The sequence below is a fragment of the Sminthopsis crassicaudata genome, chromosome 1, assembly GCF_048593235.1.
Source record: "Sminthopsis crassicaudata isolate SCR6 chromosome 1, ASM4859323v1, whole genome shotgun sequence".
Classification (NCBI taxonomy): Eukaryota; Metazoa; Chordata; class Mammalia; order Dasyuromorphia; family Dasyuridae; genus Sminthopsis; species Sminthopsis crassicaudata.
The window spans coordinates 530,989,577-531,016,180 of record NC_133617.1 but is presented as its reverse complement, the minus strand read 5'-3'; the positions used below and the strand labels follow the sequence as shown (position 1 = coordinate 531,016,180).

The 26,604-nt window shown below is 33.5% G+C and overlaps 1 long non-coding RNA gene across 1 annotated transcript; it reads left to right on the top strand.

Moving 5' to 3' along the window:
* The first annotated feature begins 1,258 nt into the window (after nucleotides 1-1,258).
* Nucleotides 1,259-8,809, top strand: LOC141560929 (uncharacterized). The gene is made up of 2 exons (XR_012487910.1): nucleotides 1,259-1,452; nucleotides 5,453-8,809. It is a non-coding gene; the product is annotated as an uncharacterized LOC141560929 (long non-coding RNA).
* Nucleotides 8,810-26,604: the final 17,795 nt, after the last annotated feature.

The following is a 26,604-nucleotide window of genomic DNA, read 5'->3' as shown; positions in this document are numbered from 1 at the left end:
ACTGGACCATTTTAATGGTCAATTCTTTTTTTATTTGGCAGACCTTGGAAGATATTCCATGCTGTTTCCTCTAATAGCTGTCTCTCAATATTAAGGAGCCCCATTCAGTCTTATCCACAGCACTAAACTAAAAGCAATGAATTATTCAATGCCAGAGACAGCATGATAGCATATAGAGGTGAACCATATGCAACTGGGAAGGACTAATAAGAAGTAAAAAGCAAATGAATTGCAAGCAAGTAAGAAGAGCATTATTAAGAACTTACTATATGTCAGACACTCTACTAAGCAATGAGGATAAAATTTTAGCAAAAAGAAAAATATTCTCTACTCTCAAAGAACTTATATTTTAATTGGAGGAGGATAACACATAAAATGGGGCTGAAAAAGGGATTAAAGAGCAAAGACCTACAATGAGGGTATGATGGTGGTCTAGATAGTCAGAAGCACAGATAGAAAGTATATAATATATATATATGTATATGTATATATATATGCATATATATATACATATGTCCCAAAAAGAAGAACTAATCTGGAAAGGTAAGAAAGTTACAGACATTGAAGGAAATTTCAGGGTGAGTTCTCTGAGTCAATTAGGCTATTTTTTGGCTCTATTCTTACCTATCAAGTCATTGAATGGGCATAGCCTCTGACAAACTGAGATCTGGAAAATCTTAATTTTGAAAGGTCAAGGTTTATCTTGAGCTACCATTTCCCACTGGACCTTCCTCTTTCCACTGTACTCCAATGACTTTGAAGGAAAGAGTGAGATTGCGCATCTCTATCTCACTCAAATCCACTTCACACGCAATTCAAGACATCACTTTAGTGATGTCAAAGGTCCTTTTTAAGAATGAAGTATGAAGGATCCACATATGCAAAAATGTTTGTAGCAGCCCTTTTTATAATAGCAAGAAACTGGACACTGAGTGGATGCCCATCAGTTGAAGAGTGGCTGAGTATGGTATGTGAATGTTATGGAATATTGTTGTTCTATAAAAAAAAAAATGATCAGGATGATGATTTCAGAAAAACCTGGGAAGACATGAGCTGATACTAAATGAAGTGAGTAGAACCAAGAGAACATTGTACACAGCAACAACAAGATTATATGATGATCATTTCTGATAGACTTAGCTTTTTTCAACGATGAGGTGATTCAGGCCAATTCCAATAGACTTGTGATGGAGAGAGCCATTTGCATCCACAGAGAGATCTATGAATGTGGAATACAAAGTAATATTTTCACCTTTTTTGGTGGTGTTTGCTTGCTTTTTGTTTTCTTTCTCATTTTCCCCCTTTTTAATCTGATTTTTCTTGTGTAGCATGATAAATGTGGAAATATGTTTAGAAGAATTGAATGTTTAACTTATATTGGATTATTGCTGTCTAGGGGAGAGAATAGAGGGAAAGGAAGGAGAAAAATTTGGAACACAAGGTTTTGCAAGGGTGAGTGTTGAAAGCTATCTTTGCATGTATTTTGAAAATATAAAGCTATTATTTTTTTAAAAATTTAAAGAATAAAGGAATTTAAGGAAAACCAAGAGAGACACAGAGACAGACAGAAAGGGAAAGAGAAAGTGAGAGAGAGAGAAAGAGAGAGAGGAGTAAAAACAACAATATGCAATAATAATATGAAATCTGAGAAGAGACACATAGCATCTGGTGTTACAATGGATAGAGCACTGGGTCTGGAGTCAAGAAGACCTGAGTTCAAATTTGATTTCAGGCACTTACGCGCTGTGTGATCCCCAAGCAAGTCAAACCTCTGTTTGCCTCAGTTACCTCAGCTGTAAAATGAGAATAATAATAGCCCCCAATTTTCATAAGATTGTTGTAAGGATCAGATAAAGCAATAAGAGTATAGCATTTAGCCCAGTGACTGGCAAATAGTAAGCACTATATAAATGTTAACTGATATTATTAGATTTTCTATCATTGTCACTATATTATACTGTCATGTAACATGGATTTAGAAGTAAATGTAGTCTCCAATGTAGCAAATTGTGGAGAGGAACTGCTGACTCCTCTCATATTGGCTTCTTCCCAGTTTTCCTTCAGCATCTTGATGTGTGGGATAAGCATTGTCCATCTTCTCTTGCAAAGCTGGAAGCCAGAAGTATCTGAAGCCCAAATATGCTGAAGAGCCTCAAAGAGCCTTCACCCCTTCCACCTTTAATCCCTTAATTCCCTTTTCAGCCCCCTTTTACATATAGTCTTCCACCATTAGTATGTAAGCTCTTTGAGGACACTGAATATCTTTCTTTTTATTGGTATTTGTAATGTCAGTGCTTAGCACAGTGTCTGGAACATAAGTTCTTAATAAATGTCCTGCTTGCTTGCTTGCAATTCATTTGTTTTTCATTTCTTATTAGTCCTTCCTGGTTGCATAGGGTTCTCCTCTACATGCAGTCATTGCAGATGCTATCTCTGGCATTGAATAATTCATTGCTCTTAGTTCAGTGCTGCTGGTTAGACAAAAGGATTCTACTGGGGCCCCTTAACATCGAGAGACAGCTATTGGAGAAAGCAGTGTGGAATATCTTCTAAGGTCTGCCAAAAAAGGGGGGGAAATGACTATTGAAATGGCCCAATTCATATGTTGGCTTATTGGTTCAGTCACTTATGATATAGTCAAAAGAGTTCAAAGAAAACAGAGAATATTCAACATTACTTTTAGCTGTCTTCTGGGATGTTAATTTCCTGGTAGTATTAGACCATATTAACACCCTTTTCTAGTCACTTTAAGTGTATAAAAAGACCCACCCACATGGAATATGTGTAAATTAGACTAGTTTTCTCTCTATCAAAGACAAAAAAAAAACATCCTCAAGTCTTGACTGAAGCAGAGATCTAAGATTCAACACTACCAGGAAGGAAAGGTAGAAATGGTTGGCCTGGGAGCCATCTTTCAATTGAAGCTTTGGGAGGATTTCTTTGCTCTATCTGCCTTCCAGCCTTCCCATCAGAGATGTAGAGAAGACTAAAGATACCAATGGGACATGAGTACCAAATCTGATAAAATCTCACAGAATGATGAGTTTAACAGTGATCTTAGAAACCTCTGTCTTGACTCTACTTTCTCATTTGTATTCACACTATCAATCCTTCTCCATTACTCTTCCTACTGTCTATTCTAAGTTCTGACTCTCAGACCCACCTCCTCTGCTTCTAGATTCACTAAAAGAAAATCACAAAGCAAAGTTTGTCTTGGGTGCTTTCTTCTCAGATTCTCGGACCTTCTTCCCAGTATTTTGGCTGACTCAGCTCCTTATCTCCTAATTTATTAATCTGAAATACTCATTCCCCACCAAAGAATTTCAGATTTACCACATCGGTCCAATTTCAATTGCATAAATAAATATATTTAATACCTATTATGTTTAGGACATTATACTACACAGTAGAAAAACAGATTGAAAACTATTACATAGACCTTGATTCCAAAGAATCTTGGAGTTTAATGCTAGTAGGGAGAGATGAAACACATGCACAAAGAAATAAAAGGTAAATCAAAGGAGAGATTAAATTTGAAGAAAAAGGAATCATTTTTCATCTTCAAGATCAGGGAAAGCTTCATGAAGGAAGAAGGTAATATTGAAGTTGGGCTTTGAAGAAAAATTTCTGGAGGACTTCTGGCCAAGAACTTCTGGCTACTAGAATAGAGGATAGCAAATTGGATCCCACACATCTACTCCAGCAAAATTATATTTAACTAGGATGAATATTGATCAAGAAATCCAATGAGGAACTAAGAAAAGTGATTTCTTCCATCTCAGAGGTACTCAAAAAGCCAGCCATAAGTCTATTAGACAAAAGAAAAGTCACCGGAGTACAAGCTAACAAATCAGTAGTCTCCCAGCAAAAGGGTCTGCATTCAGAAGCAATGAGGACTGGGAGAAAGCCCCCAGATGGTGAAAAGGCCATGGAAGGGAAACTAGAAGCTACCAGGGGCAGCACTGAGAAGTGTGACCCCTTCTCTAAAGTCATGAGTGTTTAATTCCGTTCCAATTCCAGACTTAGAACAATGGACTGACATCTATTAGGCTTAACCAAAATTTCCAGAGAAGCTAAGAGATTTGCACAAAATCCAAGTATCAGGTTTTCTGACTCAAAAGTTCTTTGTAGGTGTTCAATAGTTTGAACTGGCATTATTATTCATACTAAAGAATAATTACTAAGAAAAGTTGTTACCACTCTCAGTGATATTTACCTTTTAATGGCATTAAATCAAGGACTCAAAATTTTTATGTATCTTGGTAATAGGGTAAATCCCATGGACCCTTGCATAGAATAATGTTTTAAGTACATAAAATAAAATACATAGAATTATAAAGGAAACCAATTACACTGAAATACTGTTATCAAACAATTTTTTTTAAAACCAAGTTCATGGACTCCAGGTTAAGAATGCCCACATTAAAGCCTTAAGCTTTCAAAATACTGGAGCTCTAATTATACAATTTCAAGCATCAAGCAGATTAGGGTTTCTGTATTCTGTGGAAATTGTTTACCTATCCATCAGGACAAGTATATAAGTATGTATGGATGTACACGTATATGCATATACATATATATGCTATACATACATTATAGGCATATTATATATAAATTAATTGTATATACGCATGCATGTATATAAACACATAAATTTAATACTATATAATGTGATCATCTAATGCTCATTGATGGTTTCAAGAAAACATTGTTGTTGTTCAGTCATGTTTATAACTTCATGAGCAAGTGGACCACAGCATATCAACACTGGCTATGGGATTTTCTTGGCACAGATACCAGAGTAGTTTGCCATTTCCTTCTCTAATGGATTAAGGAAAACAGGTTTAGTGGCTTGCCCATAGACACATAGCTAGTAAAAATCTGAGCAGGATTTGAATTCAAGTTTTACTGACTCCAGATCCAGCACTCTATCCAATGAGCCTCAAGTAAACAGAATTAGGTAAAATATTACAGGGAATAGCTCACATCATTTCCTTTGTGTTTTTTGTGGTCAATGACATAATAACACAGCAAGATAATATATGTGAAAGGAAGCAGCTTTCTTGATGTCATGATCAAGTTGGGTTATAACTCCTTAATAAAATCTTAATGAAACAGTGATAATTGTTAGGGCAACATTTCATTAGGCATGCCAGGTTATTACTATTTTTCTCCTTTTGTATATACTTTTTATTCTATTCAGTGGTCGACCTGTGATTCGGCCTCAAATATATCTCCTTCTAGGTGAAATATGTGATGAAATCAAGAATCCTACTTGCAACATAGCAATAAGAGTATTTCATTGCTGGGCCTCTTTGACAGCAGCTAATGTCTGTTTTATCAAGCGGCAGATGGTATATTAGTTTCCTACTGCTTTGTAGTCTAAAGCATGTGCCTGTAATTTTCCAAAATAAGAGAATGGTTTTGTTGATTTTATTTTTCTTTTTGACAGGTAAAGTGGGAAATCCATTTCTTCCAGTTGCCTGTGAAATTGATCTGAAATGATAACTCTCCAAGTCATAGAAATTGGAGCACCTTACTACAGGAAAATAATAGAGAACTCAGACGGCATAATGAGATATCTGGAAATGTTTGCAGCTTCCTCCAACTTTCTAGCTGTCACAAAACTTCTGTTTAAAATAAAGTTTTATATACCCAAAGAGCGATCAAACTGTGCATACTCTATGATACAGCAGTGTCTCTACTGGGTTTGTATCCCAAAGAGATCATAAAAAGGGAAAAGGATACACTTGTGCAAAAATATTTATAGCAGCTTTTTTTGTAGTGATAAGGAACTGGAAACTGATGGGATGCTCATCCATTGGAGAATGGCTGAATAATTTATGGTACATGAATATTATGGAATATTATTGTTCTGTAAGAAACAACCAGCAGGATAATTTCAGAAAGGCCTGGAGAGACTTGCATGAACTGATGCTAAGTGAAGTGAGTAGAACCAAGAGAATATTTATACACAGAAACAAGATTATGTGATGATCAATACTGATGGGCATGGTTCTTTTAAACAATGAAATGATTCAAACCAATTTCAATAGACTTGTGATGAAGAGAATCATCTGCATCCAGAGAGAGGACTGTGGGGATTGAGGGTAGATCACAACATAGCATTCTCACTGTTTTTATTGTTGTTTGATTGCTTTTTGTATTCTTTCTCATTTTTTCTTTTTTCTTCTGATTTTTCTTGTGCAGAATGATAATTGTGCAAATATGTATAGAAGAATTGTGCATTTTTTTATATATTGTATTACTTGCTTTCTAAGGGAGGGGTGGGGGGAAGGAAGGAGAAAAATTTGGAATACAAGAGTGAATGTTGAAAACTGCATATATTTGGAAAATGAAGTTTAATATATTTGAATTTTTCATATAATGTTCTTTATGAAAGTTATGTGCTTTTGCCTTATCCCACCACTAAGATTCAAGCTCCTTGATGGCTAAGATATCTTGCTTAAATCTTATATCTTCCCCAAAACCCAGTTCCGTGCTAACTGGTAGGAAACAAATGGGGGCAGCTAGGTGGCGTAATGGATAGAGCACCAGCCCTGAATTCATGAGGAAACAAATACGTATTTGTAATAGTTCTGAGATAATAGGTTCAGAATTAAAAGGGACTTCAAAACTATTTAGTCCAAATTCCTTCATTTGATAGATGTGGAAAAGAAATCCCAGAAAGTATTAGATGATTTCCCAAGATTTTGATCCTAGGAAACTTGGAAGGCATCAAGATAAGTCATCATTGAAGGAGCTTCCTGATAGTATCAGATTATAATAACATAATTATGTGGCTACCTAAGAGTATAGAAAATCCAGCCCACATAGAATCAAGGACCCTTCAGACTTGGTGACTGTTCTAAGAACTATTGAATCATCATATAGATTTCTATGAGGGAGTCCTGGTTTACCTGAACTAAGTGTTATATCCTTGTCAAGTATTTTTTCCATGCTATAACTAAGTAAACCTTTAAAAAAAAAAACTAGTGCATAACCTACCATTAGTTAATATTTTTCTACTATTGGATCCCAAGATTCCACAAGTAGTAAACAACAGAGCCAGATTCTGATACAAACCCTCTGACTTTAAATGCAATATTCTTCTTACTAATATAAATATAATTATATACTTAGATTATAATACATACATACATGTTTATAGAGAAAGAGAAGTGTATGTATACACACACATGCACATGCACATGCACATGTCATTATTGTTCAGTCTTTTCCGTTATGTCCTACTCTTCATGAACCCATTGGGAGTTTTCTTGGCAAAGATCTTACAGTTATTTGTCATTTCTTTCTCTGGCTCATTTTACTATATGTTCAGATTTATTCTGAAAGGCCGGTGAACACAATGAACCACTTGATTATCTAACCTTATTCCTAGACTAACAATTAAATTCATAACAAAGGAATTTTTAAAAGAGCAAAATCTATATTACATCAAACCCTACACAAATATTCTGTGAAAGCTCCAAGGCTTATGCCTGGGAAATTAGATCATGCCCTGACAACTTCTTAGACCTTAGGCTAAACATCAGTCATTTAGAATTTTAAAGGAAGAAATTCTAAAAGCTATGACTTATGACACTTAGCCAGCATACTTTAAGCTAACTTAATGATAACAAGCGTGAATTCAAACTGTATATAAAAATTTATATGTATTTCTAAGCATAAAACTATAACAGGAATTGTAAGGTGAATACTTAGGCAAAATCTTTATCTGATAAGTCTCAAAAACAGGTAAAATTGCCAGAGGATTGAGAATTGATCTTCAAAGAAGTACAGGGAAAAGTTGTACAGATCTGGGAACTGTAACCATGTGTATTCTTGGAGGGGAGAGGGAAGAAAATAAATGAATTTATGGATAATAATTTTCTCTTTTGAAGTGCTAAGAATACGGGGCATTGGAACTTAAAATGTTACCAATAGTAATTATAAATCTAGATTTGGTTTGATTTAAACTGAAATCTGTCCTAAAGAAATTCAGAATGTAGTGTGAGCATCAGATTATTAGAATAATTATGATAAACTAGAATCTAGTATAAAAGACACTTGTTACTTGACATCAAGAAATTTATTAACTATATGACCCCAGGCAAATTACCTTATAATTATTTACCTCAGTTTATTGTTCTGTAAGGGGCTAATAATAGTGCCTCCCAGGTATCCTTATAAACCTCACATAAGTGTAAAGTGCTTAACACAGTGCTTGTCACTGGGCAAATGCTATATTAATGTTAATTGTTTTTATTATTTCTTTGATGAAATGTAATTGTTTCATACTTGATAACTTTATATGGATTTTTAGATGTGAACTAACTTGTCACAATGCCAACAGTAATAAAAAAAAATGAATCATTTTCTGTGTAAGGTAATTTAGAAGCACTTTCAACTGAATTGAGACAATTTGTTAGTTGTGGGTTTTGTTTCAAATTTCAAATACATGATATGGTTTATAGTATTGTTATGTTTCTAAATTTTCTTATATTGGGAAATTTGTTAAACTGTTTTATCAGTTATGTTATTAGAAAAGCAATTTCTCTTATTTTTTTTTCTTTTTTAATGTAGTATTTTATTTTTCCAAATACATGCAAATAGTTTTCAACATTCACCTTTTCAAAATATTGTGGTCCAAATTTTATTCCCTCTTTCCCTCCTCCCCCACCCAGCAAGCAATTCAACATAGGTTAAATCTGCAATTCTTTTAACATATCTTCATATTCATCATGCTGCATAAGAAAAATCAAATTAAAAGAGGAAAAAAGTACAAGGAAAAAAAACAAACAAACAAGCAAACAACAACAATGTGAAAATACTATGCTATGATCCACATGCAGTCTCCATAGTTCTCTTTCTGGATACAAATGGCATGTTCCATCACAAGATTATTGGAATTGCCTTGAATCATTTAATTGTTAAAAAGATCCAAGTCCATCACAGTTGGTCATTACATAATTTTGTCGTTAATGTGCACAATGTTCTCTTGGTTCTGCTCATTTCATTTAGCATCAGTTCTTGTCTTTCCAGGTTTTTCTGAAATCAGCCTGCTCATTTCTTATAGAATAATAATATTCCATTACATTTATATACCATAACTCATTCAGCCATTCCTCAACTAATTGGAATCCACTCAATTTCCAGTTCCTTACCACTAAAAAAAAAAAAAAAAAAAGACTGCTACAAACATTTTTGCAAATGTGGGAATTTTCCTCTTTTATGTATCTTTGGGATACAGAGCCCGTAGAAACGCTGTTAGATTAAAGGGTATGCACCATTTGACAACCCTTTAGAAATAGTTCCCAATTGCTCTCCAGATTGGTTGGATCACTTCACAACTCCACCAACAATGCATTAGTGTCCCAGTTTTCCCACATCTCCTCCAACATTTATCATTATCTTTTCCTTTAATTTTAGCCAATCTGAAAGGTGTGAAGTGGTACTTATTAGCAACTTCTCTTATAAGCTAAATGTTGTTAGGTTAAAAATTGTATTATCAAAAGAAGGCTTAAAAAATGTTAGAAAGCTGTTAGATCATCTTATCAGTACTGCTGACCACATGTTGTAATATTCTGAAGTACCGTAATTAAACTTCCAATTTTGCCTACATTTAAAAGGAATTTTATCTAAAATTATTTGGCTATTTACATAGATATTTTAAAAGAAAAAATGGTAACTGATTAATGGCTGGGAAATAGGCATGAAGAAAAGGCCTTATAAAATCTCCTTTGTCAACTAACAAGGATTCTTGGAACCATCTAGTCATAAATTCTTATCAATCCTATATAAGATCCTGCTGTGTTGTGAAATTCCAACTACTTGAGTAAATGAGTTACAAATATACCTTGCTCCCCCCAAAAAGATGGTGGTATAATTTTCAAGCCTGCTTATGATGTAGAGTGAATCGTGTGTGTGTGTGTGTGTGTGTGTGTGTGTGCGTGCCCGTACACGAGTATATGTGTATGTAAATGTGAATTTAGTGGTTTACAGAAAATGCCTGGTGCTGTTTTCTGGGGTTTAAGTGAACTATCACATCTTCACTATCTATGTGGGATTCCAGAATTTTCTTGATTTCCAGTGATATATTTTATAAGAGAATGAATTTATACTCTAGGACAAAATAAAAGGAAGAAAAAAATTGATAAATTTTTATAGATTTGGTAAACTTTGTTATTGTAATAAGGATAATTTAAATTTTTCATTGATTCACTTTAAAAAGCTGAATTTCTTCTCCATTACAAACATTTTTTTTTTATTTGGATGTAGGGGAGACATTTCTTAGGAATTTGTGATGTTTAGGAAATTTATTTTGATTTTATGATACTTTTGGGATTTATTTATGCTGCTTAAAGACATTTTACACCAATTTAATTTTGGAAAATTCCAATTTTAAGGGTTTTTTTGCTTTTAGTTTGAATAAGGACTTTCTGTAAGTTTAGATATTTCCAAGTAATTTCATGACAATCTAGTGATTATTTTTTTAGATATCTTTATAACATCAAGATAAATTCTAAGCTGTTTTTAAGAAAGAGAAATACCTTTAGAAAGGAATGTTTAAGATTTTTTTAATTGTACAAAAGTCTTTTGTTTGACTTTTAGAAGACCTGATAAATGTTATTTATGAAGCCAATTTATTGCAATTATTTAATTATTTATTATTAATTGATAACCATTGTGTCCAGTCTTACTGCGATTACTGAGGCTTTATTGTTTGAAGAGAAAGCGTTTTAAGTTCTTTTTTAAGTTTCATCTTTAAGTCTGTTGTGTTTTTGAACCAACTTTAAATGAGTCCTTTAAGAAAAATTTCAATAGTCAACAACCCAATGGAAGTAACATCTGAGATCTAAGGTTTGTGAATATCTGTCCCTGGCAATAAAGTAAGGATATTATCTTGGGAAGGCTATTTAGTTGGACACTTCCTAATTCATTTTCCAATACAAGATATATTTTCACCTGTTTCCATATGCTAGACTACTTATAGTGGTAGAGACCTTGAGCACCAGTTTTGATGCTTTTATAATCATGTTCCTACTTCTAACTCTTAGCAAATCTATAAGGATAAGCAGGCAGTAGAACTTTATTATTGTAGGATAAGTGGGCAGTAGAACTTTGTTATTGTAATACTGAATCTATTAGTTATTAGATTAATACTAAGTCATATGAATTACTACAATAAATTTCAAGTGGGAAAGATCTTGCTGTTTTGATATGATTTTGTAGTCATTGCCTAAGCAATAGTTAAATTAGTGCTTGAATTTAAGATTCCATTCCTGAAGTATCTCATTCTTTCAGAATATGAGGATAATTAGACAAAGGTAGAGAAGTTCATGAAACAAAGATGTGAACCTATTAAACTGTGAGATTAAAATCAGGAACTTCTATTGTTTATGTTCTTAAGAAATAGACTTTTAGCACAGACAGTTATATTAGTGAAGACTAGTAATATGTTACCTTAATGGGAAATATGATTTTACTTAGTTTTTTATTTAATCTTAGATTTCAATATATGTGTAGAGGTTGGCCTGAAATGCATGCAAACTATTTAAAAGTCACTTTAAAGATGTTCTCATTGTTTAAAGGGTTTCTAAGAGCAGTAGTCTATGCCCATTTGAACATGATTAACAACTTAATGTTTTACTATAGACAGTGCTTTATATAAATTGTTCTCTATATATAATTCAGCATTATTATATTTACACATCCCATCTCAAGTCTTTTGTTGTTTGTTGTTAAACATCTGAAAGCAAAATTATTTGTGTAATGATGAACCTAGGAATGAAAACGCATCTACTTACCCTGAGTATTTTTTTGTGATGAACTTCTTGCTGCTACCAATGTGAGATATATTTAATATTTGTTATCAAGGAAATGTGAATCTTGGAAACTGAATTTACCCAAAATTATGATTATTAGAATTTGCTATTCAAGGCCTTAAGGGACTATAACAGACATTATTCTGAATCTGATTCTAGGTATTATTATCAAGGAATGCAATTAAGTCGATGAATGATCCATGATGCCAGCAATTCTATGGGGCTGACATCCATGAATTGCTGGTAAGTGTTCTCATGGGAAAGGTCGGCAGAATACATGGCCAGACGTAGGATTATCCCGACCCAATTTCCCCAGCATAACATTTCCTCTTGAATGGAAAATATCCCACCTAACTGACTTTAAACCTGGCTCACTGAGAGTGGCTAGTGGATGGAAAAGTCATTTAGCCTCTCTCAGCCTTGGTTTTCTCATCTGTAAGATGGAGATAGTAATAGCACCTATTCCATGAGGCTATTGTGAGAAGTGAATGTAATAGCATATATATATACATATATATATATATATAGTGCTTTGCAGAGCTGTCTATTTTTATTTTCTCAACATATCACTTCATTAAATGCTTTTGCTTTGAATTGTGTCTGAGGATTTGGGGATTCATATAAGAGACAGAAACTTATGAGACAGGACCTTGAATCTAGGGTAGACATTGGCTGGTAGCTCTGTGAATTCTGTGAGTTGAGGGATATCCCCAGGTACTACATGAAAAAGACAAATTGATTGGCAAGAAGTAATTCAATAGCACAAAACTGGAGGATGAGGCAATGCTTATCCTTAAATTATGGCTTTCATCAAATATTCTAATATGTCATGGATCCTTTTGACATTCTGGCAAAGCCCAAAGACACCTTCTCAAAATAATGTTTTTAAATGCATAAAATAAAATACATATGATTATAAAGGAAATCAATTATATTGAAATATAGTTATAAAAATTTCTTTTAATTTCACACACCAGACTAAGAACCTTCTGTTATACTTTAGTCAGAGACTCTAATAGCAAAGACTAAAAAGAGGGGAAATTAGGAAAAAAAATTCTTTCTCCTTTTGACTGAGAGGTAGAGGCATATAGGGACAGAATGTTGCATACAATGTCAGAAGAGGTCACAATATCAATTTTTTTCTGTTTAACTGTTTTACTTCATTATAAAGAAGATGGTTTCAATTGTAGTAAAGGAGCCTATAAAAAGAAATAACATTTTTAATGTTTGAATAGTAATGCCAGTCTTAATTATCTAGAATTTTTTTTAAAAATAATGTTTTATTATTTACAAAAAAAAATGTTAAACACTATGCAAGTATAAAAAAGAAGTTCTAACAGAATAATGGATAAAGCTCCTACCTGAGCTATAAATTGAAAGAATCCTAATTTGTAAGGTTTTTTACAATAAATGTATTAAAGATTTTGGTACCTACCTCACCTATTTTGAGAATCAAATGATATATAATATAGAGATAGATAAATAAGTACAAGTCAAAAAGAAGTTATTAAGTGCTTACTTTCTACCAGATGCTGTGCTAAACACTGGGAATCCAGATACAAGTAGAAAGTATATATGTCTGTATTCATCCATCCATAAACAGATAAACACGCACACATACACAGGTCTTATGTACACATATACACAGACACATATATATAAATTCTTATATGTGTATGTATATATAAATATACATATGTATGTTATATACATGTGTATGTACATATATGAAGTTCTTTGCAAACCTTAAAATGTTTTATTAATACTAGTTATTATTAATCAAGTTCTAAATATTCAAAATGCCTTCAAAAATTATTTTTCTAGGATATATATTTATAGCCTTTCCATAACAAATACCAGGGTAGTTTTAAAGATGAAATCATAATCTTTTTCTATATACTCAACATCAATTGTCATTATTTTCCTGAGCAAATAATTCTTCATCAGTGCTATATTTGACTCACAGCTTGGGTTAAAACAAATATCTGGATTCAAAAATTTCTAGGAAATTGCTACTCAGGAAGACAAAACAATCACAATTGTATTATTATGCAACCAGCAAAAAAGCAAAACAAGCAAAAACAAAAAAATAGATATTGATATATAGATACAAACACACAACACACATGCACACACACTTTAAGCATGGGCTTGATTGAAAACTATTAATCTATGGCAGATACAGGAGGGGACATTTTTAATCAGACCTAAATATCGTGGAAAAGTTCTTGGGGTTACTATCAATACCAAGCTTTGGAAAAGCTCAATAAGGGAGAGTTTCTTTATCTGAACCATAAACGGGTGAAAAAACATCAGGAAAAGAATGACTCAAGGCCCCTGAAAAAGGTCAAAAATTCATTTGCTCAAAAAGCTGCAAACCTTATCTCTGACATGGAACTAACAGTGGAAAAGTAAAAACTATTTGTTTTGCCTATTTGTTTCTGTGACCATTAAGCACACTTAGCCTAAATGATTCCATCTTGAAGTACTGTTATGAATATAATTTTAAACTATAACCATATCATCAATAACATATTGTTCATAATTATAATCATACTGGGTTGTTGAGTATATTTTTTAAAATTTTATCTATTTTGTTAGTCAAAATTATACAAATCATAATGATGATGATTTTTAAATAGTTTTGTAAATGGCTATTTGCTCATTCACTCAGACCAACAACTTATCCTATGTAAATTCAAAAGAATTTTTATTTCAAAATGCCCTCTTTCACATGGACTTTTTAAGTGCTCTGTGCAAATACTGTATATTTATGCAATTCTACACACTTAGAAGAGGAATTGTGACCTTTCAAAAGAAGTATTTCAAGGTTCTAGTGCTTATTCCTCCAAAAGGAGAAAGATCTACAGGGGACTATAGCATACAGGATGAGATAGCAGCAGGCAGCATCTATTGCAAATAACAGGGTAAAAAGGTCTGATCTGTTCTTCCTCTGAAAATCAGCCCATCAACCTTCATATCAATCCCCTATATGAGAAGTCTCATTTTTTTTCAGATGTGCAGATCATCTCAAATGTTTTCCTGTTCTCTCTCCAACAATATTTTTCCCTTTCAGTTCCATATTTTCTATTTATTCTTACCTTTTTCTATATTGTTCATTAAGCTGATTGGCTTGATTAAAATGCTCTCCATTCAATTGCTAAGAAAAAGTAGTTTAGATTTTCAAAGGTTTGTTACCATAATGATTCAACTATCTCTAGGACAAAGAGAATGGATTTGCTTAAATCAAAATACAAAACGTCTAAGATTTCAGCGGGGGAGGGGGGGAAGCTCAAGTCAATAAGAATTTGTTAAGGGCTTACTATGAGCTAGGTATTCTTCTAAGTATTGGGAATATACATGCAAATTAAAAGACAGTCCCTGAACTCAAGGAATTTATATTCTAGTAAGGGAATGCAACTCATAAAAGTGATAAAAATCAAGGGCATGAAAGAGAAAGACCAGAGAGTTAGGAATACAGACTGGAAAGGAATGAAGACATGGCTAACCTGGGCATCCTTCTCAAAACAGAAATTCTAGGAGGAACCAGTGAGAGGAAAAGGAAGAGGAAAAGGAACAAAGGACATTTTCAGCATGACATTCATTTTATATCTGTATATATAGAATTTTGCAGTTTGCAAAGTTCCTTATATACATTATCTTATTAATCTCCAAAACAATTATGTGAGGCAAATAGTAAAATCATGGCTGTCCCCATTTTATGGATAAGCAAATTGGAGTTCAAGTTTGGTGCTTTTAACGAAGTCTAATAAATAATACAAGGACAAGCCAAGAAGTTAAAACCAAGAGTGATCAAGATCTAAATTACATATCTTTTGTTAGAAGTGTTCTGTTTAGCTCCAAAGGCAAAATTGTGAAATGAGTAGAAGATGTAGAAAGATTTCCATTTAATTTAAGAAATTCGTGTACAATTAGAGCTAACCAAATTGCCTCAGGAAATAGTGAGTTCCATACACTTTAATGTCTTCACTTGCAGGCTAGATGACCAGAATGTTAGAAAGAGAATTCCTGCTCAAATACAAGTTTCTGAGATTCCAATTGGAAATTATGTAATTCTATGTTTAAAGTCTAGGAGAGAAACACTATGGCTAACAGATAGAAGGACTGGGATATTTCCCTTGTAGACTCAGTTCAACACTATGGGAGCCTGCCTCTCTTTAGGGAGCTGGAACTCTATTTTTATTCATTGACTCACTAATAAATCTCAGTTTCATTGTCCCAAGGACAATGTTTACTTTTTGGCTCAGGCCTAGGGCTTCCCCAAAAACATGGAATACCAAAAAAAAGAAAAGAAACTCAATATACAAATATGAACTAGATAAGGCTCAAATATTTTCCCCTTTTTTGTTGAATCATTTTTGTCATGTCTAACTCTTCATCACCCCATTTAAAGTTTTCTTGGCAAAAATAATAAAGTAGTTTGCCACTTTCTTCTCTAATTCATTTTTTTACAGATGAGAAAACTGAGGCAAACAAGGTTAAATGACTTGTCCACAGTCACATAGCTAGTAAATGTCTGAGATCAGATTTGAATGCAGCAAGATGAGTCTTCCTAACTTAAGATCTGATACTCTTCTCCACTGTACCATTGTACCACTGTATCAGCTGCCCCATTTAATTCATAAACAAAGAGAACTGATAATCATAATGATAAATTAACCTTTAACTATGTGCCAAACACTGTTCTAAGTAGTTTCCAATTATTATCTCATTTGATCCTCATAACTACTCTGAAAAGTAGGAATTATTATCACTCTCATTTCATAGATGAGGAAAATGAGACAGTCAGAGGTTAAATAATTTGCCCAGGATCACAAAGCCAATCAATGTCTGAAGTCAAATTTGAATTCAAATCTTCCTGACTCCAGGGCCAAAGTTCTATCCAGTGTGCCACCCAACTACTACAAAAAATAAATACAAAGAAATGGAGGCAACCATATGCTTACAGAAGTCTAGAGGCTGGATGGGAGAACCTGCCCCTTCCTGCACCTGACTCTTAGGAACAATTAGAAATAATCTATATGTTTCACAGGCTGAAGAGAGACAGAGAAAAACAGACAGATGGAGGAGCCTAATCACTCACTTCTATATGTCTTTTCTGTTTTCCCCAAGTCATCAATTCTTTTGGCTTGGTAGCTAAATAGGGTACTCAACATCATTATATAATAGTTTCCTGTCCATGTCCTGAAATACTCCACCATACTACTCCTCCCCTTTCCCCAAACCTGCATTCTCCAAGCTTCCACAGGGTAGAATGATAACAAGAGAATATCTGTGCATGCTCTAAAAAGGCCCTCTAGGCTCTGTGTAACCTAGCACAGTACACATATCCTAAGGAAAAATTGGTATTTCCCATTGCTACTTTCATACTCTCCCATTGCTATCATCACAGCCATATTTTTTCCTCTGAATTCCAATTATGAACATTTTTCACCCTAATTAAACCATGGCTACTACTGTATAGTGGCTTCCCATTCTCCTTTCTTTCTGAAAGAGTTTAGTATCTGGCCCACCTTCCTCAATTCCTGTCCTTATGCTAGGGAACTTCAAAATCCATACTGATGCTCCCTCAAATTCTTTAACCTCCAAATTCCTTAACCTCCTCAATCTCCAATAGTCAATAAACATCTATTAAACAACTATTATATGCTAGTCACTATGCTATGTGCTAGTAATACAGATATTAAAAAAGATAGCTACTACCTTTAAAGAGTTTAAATCTTTTGTACCCAAAAGAAACTTTAAAAGGAGGGAGTTACCCAGTTCAGGGGTAATCATAGAAGTTTGAAAGTAGAACAGCTAGGTGAGAAATAAGGAAATTCATAAAATTTATGAACTGCTCTTTCCATTTACCTTCACTCACACAATACATTAAAATTTACCATTACTCATAAATCTTCTACAACTTAAAAAAATAACTTTTTTAAAAACCTCAAATATTTCTTTATCTCAGAGGTTCTTAACTTGCTAAATAGATTTTATGGGGTCCTTGAATTTGGATTTAAAAAATTAAATCTCAATTTTTAACTAAACTACATTAAATTAAATAAAGCATTTATAATCTGCCAACACTGTGTCAAATACTACAAAAGAAAATATAAGGGAAAAAACAGATACTGATGGGGACATAAAAGGGAATTGAAAAGAGAAATGTAGAAAAATTTAGCAAGAGGGTAAAGTGGGAAAAGTAATCTGCAGTCAGGAGTTGAATTCAGTTAGAAGTAAGCAATGATAGTTTGACACTTCCTCAAATAGAAGTTGTTAAGAGGAGCTCATCAATCAGAGGAAAAAATGCTAGAAGTAGAGTAGAGGCATCTCTCTTTTGAGAAGATTGTTGGTGATGAGGTAGAAAAGTAATCTAATGTCAGGAGTCAAGCTGGTTTATATGACTTATGAATAAAATTTAGCATTTCTTTTAATTATGAATTTAGGCAACAAACCACAGTAGTATTAGCCTTCACTTTCTAAAAAGATCCAAAATACAAAACAGTTAAGATACCTCAATTATCTTGCTGTAATTTCCTGTCATTCCATCTTTCCCTATTCCTCCTTTCTCCTAAATCTATTCATTATGCCAACTTCCAGTTCCTTTATCCACCCACACTTAGTACTTTCTTAGGCAGTTATCCCTGCTATAATTTCACTTTTCTCCTTTCCCAGAATCCACTTATAACTAAGCAATTCAAATCCAAAATAATCCATCTTCTAATCTAGTAGTCCTTCAACTTTTTGTTTCCAGGGTTCCATACTTTCATACTTCATACTTGAGTATTCAAGGAGTTTTTGTTTATGGGGATTATAGCTATTGAAATTTACTATATTAGAAATTAAAATATTTAGTATTATTATAAAAACATAACTAGTTTTGACCTCATGGATCAGCTTCCACCAAGGGATTCATAATTTGAGAATCACTGTTTTAATTCTTTCTTCTCTCTCGATCCCCAATCCCTCCCCCACCTCACCTCATCTTCAATCTTTTCTAATGACTATTTATCCCTTGCCAAATCCCAGCCATGGGTTATTCCTTCAATCTGCCTCCTCTACTCTGAAGGAAGACAAGCAACTGTGCTAATTGGGTACACTATAAATTTATGTTATGTAATTTCAACCATGCCCTCACTGCAGTAATGTAGTCTATCAAATGTAGCAGTCCCTCTGCTACAAACAGAAATCCTTCTATTTTATTTTTCCCTAATTGATTTCCTATCTCACTCCCTCTAATAGCTATTCCAAACCTTCTCTTCTCCTCTCAAGCCTCCCAAATCTTCCTCTCCCCATACTGTCTCAGCTAAGGATGTCACCTCTTTACTGAAAAAAATGAAACTATTCAGTATGAATTTCCTCTCCTCCCCTAATCTTCATCTCAAAATCTTTGACATTCTCCATTTTTGTCCTTTTCCCTAATATCTGATGATGAGATTCCAGAAAGGGCTTTTGGCACTTTGCCACAGACAGTTCTTTTATATCTGCCCTAGAAACCACCTTTTACAATCTTCTCTAGCATATTTTCCTCTCAATCAGCACCACTCCCTTGTCTTCAGCCCTCCTCCATCCAGCTTTTCTCCAATGCCTTCAAATCTGTCCATGCAAAAAAAAAAAAAACAAAAACAAAAAAAAAAAAAAAATTTACTTCAAGAAGACGCTACAACTATCTTATAACTTTCTTCTCAACTCTGGCATTCTTTGATTTTGTGAAATAAAGCTTGAATGCTGAGAAGAAAGCCAGAAATACTTATATAAGGCTAAAAATGGAATTGGACACTTACAGATAAAGTCTAAAAGGTAAGAATGTAGGTAGAAAGTTTGCAGCCAGAAAATTGGAAACATTCATATAACGCTGCAAATAGAACTAGAACATAGGAAATGTATATAGAAAACCAAAAATATGGTTAGAAACCACATAGTACATCTAGACTGTTATAAATATAGTTGAGATATATACCAATCCAACTAAAAAACTGGAAATGTAGACACAATGCTATAAAAGTAGCTAGCAAGCTAGAAAAAAAAGGTAGAAAGCTATAAATATAGCTAAGAAAGCTACAAATATCCAGAAATCTCAATGTCATGAATTGGAACATGAGTGGATGTCCATCAATTGGGGAATGGCTTAATAAGTAAGGCATATAAAAGTAATGAAATGTTATTGTAAAGAAATGATGAACAACAGGCTGATTTCAGAAAAAGCTTGGAAACTGATACTTAATGAAACATGCAGAACTAGCAAAACATTGTACATAGCAACAAGATTGTGTGATGATCAACTATGATAGACTTGGTTCTTCTCAGCAATTCATCAATCCAAGGCAATTCCAATAAACTTTGGATTAAAAATGACATCTGTATCCAAAGAGAAAGCTATGAAGACTAAATGTGTATTGAAGCATAGTTTTCATCTTTTTTTTCCTTCTTTGTTTTCCTTCTCATGGTGCCTCATATGGAAATATGTAAAAAAAAAAAATGAATGTACATGTATAACTTTAAATAAAATTTTTTAATTTTTAAAAAATCTACAGTCATAATGGAAATAATGTTTAAAGACTGCAAACTTAACAAGAACTTTATATTTGAAGCTAGAAACCTCAAAAGAAATTCACAAATGCAATTAGAATGCCACAAAATCATTGAGATAGCCACAAACATAATTAGGAAACTAGACATTAAGATTTCAAAAGACACAAATAGAGCCAACAAGCAAGAGGTACAACTGACAAGTAAAAAAAAAAATTAAAATCACAACTAGAAAATAGAAAACAAGTTTAAAAGTGAAAACATGTTAAAAACTTACAAATAAAGCAACACATATATCTAGAAATACATATATGACAGGAACATTGGAAATTTAGTTTCAAAGTTCAAAGTCATGTCAAAAAGTTTCACATACAACTTTAAATTTAGCATGAATTCTCCAAGTTAGAAATTTTAAAATATTCCTATAACATCAAAAGCCATACTAAACTTTATGTGCTATTATTTGAATATAGAAATAAGAACAGCAATTGGGGGAGTTAAGATGATAGAATAGGAAGGAGTACAACTGAGCTTTACCTCACTACTCCAAACAGATCCAAAATGTAAATCTCTTTTGTAAATAACAAGAAAAAATTATAGTGAATCATTTTTCCATAGAGATCTCAAATCTTTGGATAAAATTTAGAGCAACAAATAAATTTAAAGGACAGTAAATATAGCTAGAATGTTGGATATCTAGTTACAAAGTCTGCTTTTTATCTTCCTAGTCTCAATTCTGCATCTGATCTTCAATCTGATCTTCAAATCAGCAGTATAATCTGAGCTTCAGTCTGAGCAACAAACTTGTAAGCTTGCCCCAGTTTGAAGTACAGTATACTGCTACTTAACTTTGCCACTTATCAGCCACCTAGAAAACTTTCTTCTCATAGTGACAAAACTGCAGGCTCTTTCTTTGTCTGGGATTCTTATGTTATTCCACTGCAGGCTTCAAATTAAGTTGTAACCTGAAACCAAGACCCCCTCTAATCTAGAATCACAGATATACAGTAATAGTTTGATTCTGACGTCATTCAATCAGGGTCTCTATTGGTCCCAAAGCTGGTACAAAATGAGGGAAAGAGGAAAAAAAAATGAGAAAGAAGGAGCTAAATTAGAATATGTAGGCATCTCTTTCCAGGGTCCTAATTTCCTTGCTAATATCCCATTTCTCCCCCTCCTAAACTTCTAGAATGGCCATTTTTCTTACCTCCACCTATTAGAATCCCTGGTTTTCTTCAAATCAAAGTATGGGTAACTATCTCCTTTGGGAGGCTTATCCTGATCTCCCCAGGATTAGACCTTCTCAAAAAAATTACTTTGTGTTTTGTATATACTTGTCTGAGTACATGTGAAAAATATGTATAAGCTCCTGACTGGCACAGACTATCTCCTTTTTGTCCTTGTATCTTCAGAAGCTACAATAGCACAATGCTTTGTACATAGTTGGCAATAAATGCTTGTTGATTTGAATTAAATTGAATTTAGTAGTTTTTTTTCATTACAGGAAGGATGCAATCATGGAGTTTACTCCAGACAGAAATAACTGTGTGGTTTTTCTTCCTTTCTACAATATCATGGAGAAAAGAAAAAGCAAGAAAGATTGAAGGACCATTTTTAAATCAAGTCATGTGAAATAGAGGAAGCTACCCATTGCAGAAAGTAACACTTCTCTCTGGAAGGGTTCAGTTCTTATTAGTAGAGTTTAGGAAGCAAATTAATGCTATTTATTGGATAATCTAAAAGTAGTGAGTTAAGGACCAGTATAAAATCAACTATTCAAAAGCTGTCTAGAACTCCTGAAGTACTAGGACCTTCTTGGAGCACAGCATTTGCCCCTGAAGAATTCTGACACTTCAAAAAAATTACAGAATGAATTCAATGCAATCCCAATGATTAAAACCAGGTTTACATGAAGTAGTGATTCCTAACCTTTGAAATTTAGTCAACAGAAGAGTTGGATGTTTCCTTTTTTTTTTTTTCAAAAGTTTACTCTGTGTTTCATCATTCTTTAAAATATGAATGCAATTTTAGAAATGGGTGTGTAGCTCCCTGTAGGCTATTTCTCCATATCTAGCTCTCTTATCTACTACCAAAAGTCACACTCATCAGAATTGCTTCTGCCTCAACTGTTAATTGGACTGATTACCTAAAAAATGTGACTGCTCTCTTCTCTGATACAAGATGTCATTCATGACATCAGGGAAAGGGACAAGACATGATACTTTTCAAGGGCTTGGTTCCTCTTTCATAACTAACTCTCTCTTCTTTACTACAGAGACTCTGCAAATCTATCTTCTACCCCAACCATCTATGAAAGAGTATGACTTGTTTTTTAAAGGCCTTCAGAACCATGTCAGATCCTTAGTTGGCAAATGGTTAGCTGCCTTCTAATTCTATCTGTTTTAGTCACATAACTTCTTTGTATCCTGAAAATGGTTAACCAAGTATAAACTCTTCTTTATACTTTATTTAAAATATTAACACTTCTTTGTTTTTGTTACTCGACCCTTATCTTCTATGATTTCTTCAACGTGGCTGAATATGAGAAAAGAAAACAATAGATTAAAACATTTTGCTCAACTCCTCCCTCACCAAAAAACAAAAACAAAAAACAAAAAAAAACCCATATTTAATTAACATTTATAATTGTTGACATTAAATGCCTCTCACTGTACAGGATCCTGTTCTTTTTGCATTTTCCTGCATTATTCTGTCTAGGATTTAAAGGAATAAAGTCAGAGTTTCTGCTTCATTGCCACCTTGATACTTCCTCTTAATTAGCTCTGTGGAGTGAAACTATACACATAAGCACCCCCAGGAAATTAATTCTCCCCAGCCAAGTATAGACTGATTCTGTTTGGTTTGCAGTTGTTAGAGGCTATGTGGTTTTATCCTAAGGTAGCAAAGATCCTTTGAAAAATACACCAGTCTAAAGCAATCAAATCTCAAACACCTTTGAATAGATCATTCAGGATTTGTTAGATTATAGCATTATACACAGATTAAGTTAGATTATAGCATTTTATTTATATGTATATATAAGCATTTTACACAGAAGCTGATAGAATTCCTATATTTAATATTCAGTAGTCAGTCCAGCCATCTTCCTCTTCATGCCAACCCCCTTCTCTCTCTGAATGAAGAGGTTTGATCTAACCAATCTCCCACACACCTGTGATAGAAACCAAAGTTACAGGTGACCTTGACTTTCTGTCTCTAAAGCCATTCTTCTAACTTGTTGCCTCATACCCGGACCTTACCTTCTTGCTCTCCTTAATTTTTAGAACAGCTTGTTCTCAGATTCCATTTTGCCACCATCCCTATTGCAATGTGGAATAGACTTACCATTGATTTAATAAATTCAATAAACATTTAAGTTCCTACTATGTACGAGGTCCTGTGGCAAATGCTAAAGTTAATCTCACTAAGTCTCTGCTGCCCTCTGTTGATGGTGATTATGGAAGACTAAAGACTCATGGAAGAGTGTTTTAAAATTCAAGAAATAGTAATTTATTAATTGGGGTGAAGCATCCTTCTGAACAAAGAAAATGAAGGCATGATTCAAGTAAAAACGTTGAAAGCATTTAATGGGCGAGTACAGCAAACAAGCACATGTAGGGAACAGAGGCCTGGTCCATGTACTTCAAATATTGGGGGTTTAGAGAACAGTTTATATGGCTTTACAACAAAGAGAGGCAAGAGAAGAGAAGAAAAACAGAGTATGGGGCATGAGGATGTTTGTGCAAACTTTGACCATTTAATACTGATATGAATCCCTTTGAGCCAGCTCTGTGGTATTAAGCAAAGATGTTCCAGGTTCACCCCAACATGCAAATGATCACTGCTTTGTCATACTTAAGCAACATTGATTTTGATTCCCAGGTTATTGCAGCCTCTCCTGAATAATAAGGGAGCTCAAGCAAATCAAGATGATTAGTAAACTCATTATTCATTCCATTTCTGCCTGATAATGTCCTCTTCTGAAGTCCTTATTCTCTCTAGAACCAAATCTAGTCAGTCTTCCATGAATAAAAGGTATAATCATTTTTATGAAAGAACATTAATTTATGAAACTAAGGTCATTAAAAAAGTTATTATTTGTGAATTCTTATTTAACCCAATTAAGGAAGGTTGTTCTTTGTTCACTTTAAATAAGATTAAAAGAGAAATCCTTAGAGTATTTAAATGTTTAAAGAGGAAGGAATTGGTTTCAGGAAGAGATTTCCTCCAAGGTGTCCAGTGTTATTATTGTTCTATTTGGCAAATCAAAGACCCTAAACTTAAACTATATATCTTGCTTTATGTTGCTGGGGAAATTTCTCCTGTTTCATGATTACTATGATATATAATTGGAAGTAGCTTAAGGAATATAGAAAATTCTGATTAACAAAAAGACTGGACTACTCTCCTAGTAGAAAGACTTATGTATTTATAAATTGTCTCTAATGATTTTTGGTTAAAACACTTGGGAAAGCCCAGTTATGAATTAAAGCATTTTATCAACAGTATATTAACTGGGGCAGCTAAGTGGTTTTGCAATGGTGAAGTGGATAGAACACTAGTCCTGAAGTCAGGAGGACCTGAGTTCAAATTTGGCCTCAGACACTTAATACTTCCTAGCTATATGGCCCTAGGCAAGTCACTTAACCCCAATTGCCTCAGCCAAAAAAAAGGTAACAGTATGTTAACTGAATAAAGAATCTGAAATAAAGAATCCAATCATTTCCAGTTCAAAGGGAAGAGCTGAAATGAAGATAGAGGCACCATATCCTCACCCATTAAAAAAAAAAAAAAAATTAAAGCAGCAAAGAAGAAAGAATCCAATCACAGAAATTTACTATGGAAATAGGGAAAACAAGAATTCATCTTCAGAGGAAGACACTAAAATAAAAGAAAAAGCTTCTTCTGCCCGAAAGAGTAGTATTAAATGGCCTGCCCAGAGAAAATTCATAGAATAACTCAAAATAAGAATTTAAAAATCAAGTCAAAGACACTGAGGAAAAACTGAAAAATAAAAAATAAAAACCATCCAAGAAAAACAAGAAAATTATGGGAAAAAAATTATCCAATTAGATAAGGAGATATACTCTTAAAGATGAAAATAACTCTTTGAAAGTTAGAATTGGGCAAGAAGAAGTCAGTAAGGCTACAGAACAGATTAAGAAGAAAAAAAAGGCTAATTGGACTGTGTGTGTGTGTGTGTGTGTGTGTGTGTGTGTGTGTGTGTGTGTGAATGAGTATATGTGTGGTGGGTGGGTGGGTGGGTGGGTGGATGTATCTATTAAATTTATCTTTGCTTAACTATATAGCCTGCTTGGGAGAAGTGAGATGGGATGAAAAAGGAATAAAGAACTAAGTAAAAAAAAAAAGTATGCAGCAGAGAACAAAAGAACAATCTACAAGGAAGCAAAGAAAAGATGGGACACTAATTTCTTCTATTATTATAAATCCTTTCTTGAACTGGAAATTTATTATCATATATTTTGAATTCTCCTTGATCTTCTGGTTGGCACATAATAGTGTTTTGTTCTGTTCTGTTTTGTTTTATTTTCTTTTCTGTCTTTCTTTTTTTCTATTCATTTTTTTAAATAAGCAGAAATTTAAAAAAAAATCCAATCATTTTCCCTTAAAGTCATTTCATTTCAAATTCAACTATTTATTAGTAGTTTGTATTTTGTAGATTTTATCTATAAAGGCTTACAGATTTATAAATATAATTAGTTCATGTGTTACATTTGACATCTGTGTCATTATCCTTGTGTTTATAATAGAGGGTTTGCTTATTTGCCTGTGAGTCACAGGTTTTATTAAAGATATGGCTGATAAGATCTAACATGTCCTCCTTTCTTCCCTCTCCTTAATAGATCTTCAAAGAGGCAGTCAGAGATAATTTGCATAACCCAGATTAACTGCCCTAGAGGAAGATGGGAGCTAGAAAGAAAATTAATGTGCCTTCCTGAGAAATCAAAAAAATTCAATGAGTTTGAATTATATCATATAGACCATATGCGGGAAGAGAAGGCAAACAGCTATTGAGTCACTATAAACTAACCTGGAATGAAAAACAGATATTCATTTGAGCCCATCAAGAAAGGTGCAATCATACAGCAATCTGAAGAAAGACCCTTTTTCTGAAGGATGGAATTATAAGAACCAAGTATAAAACAACAGAAGATTTAAATAGGCCAGACTTTTAAAGAGCTTTTAAAATGTCAGCTGAAGCTCTAGTGATCAAAGGAAG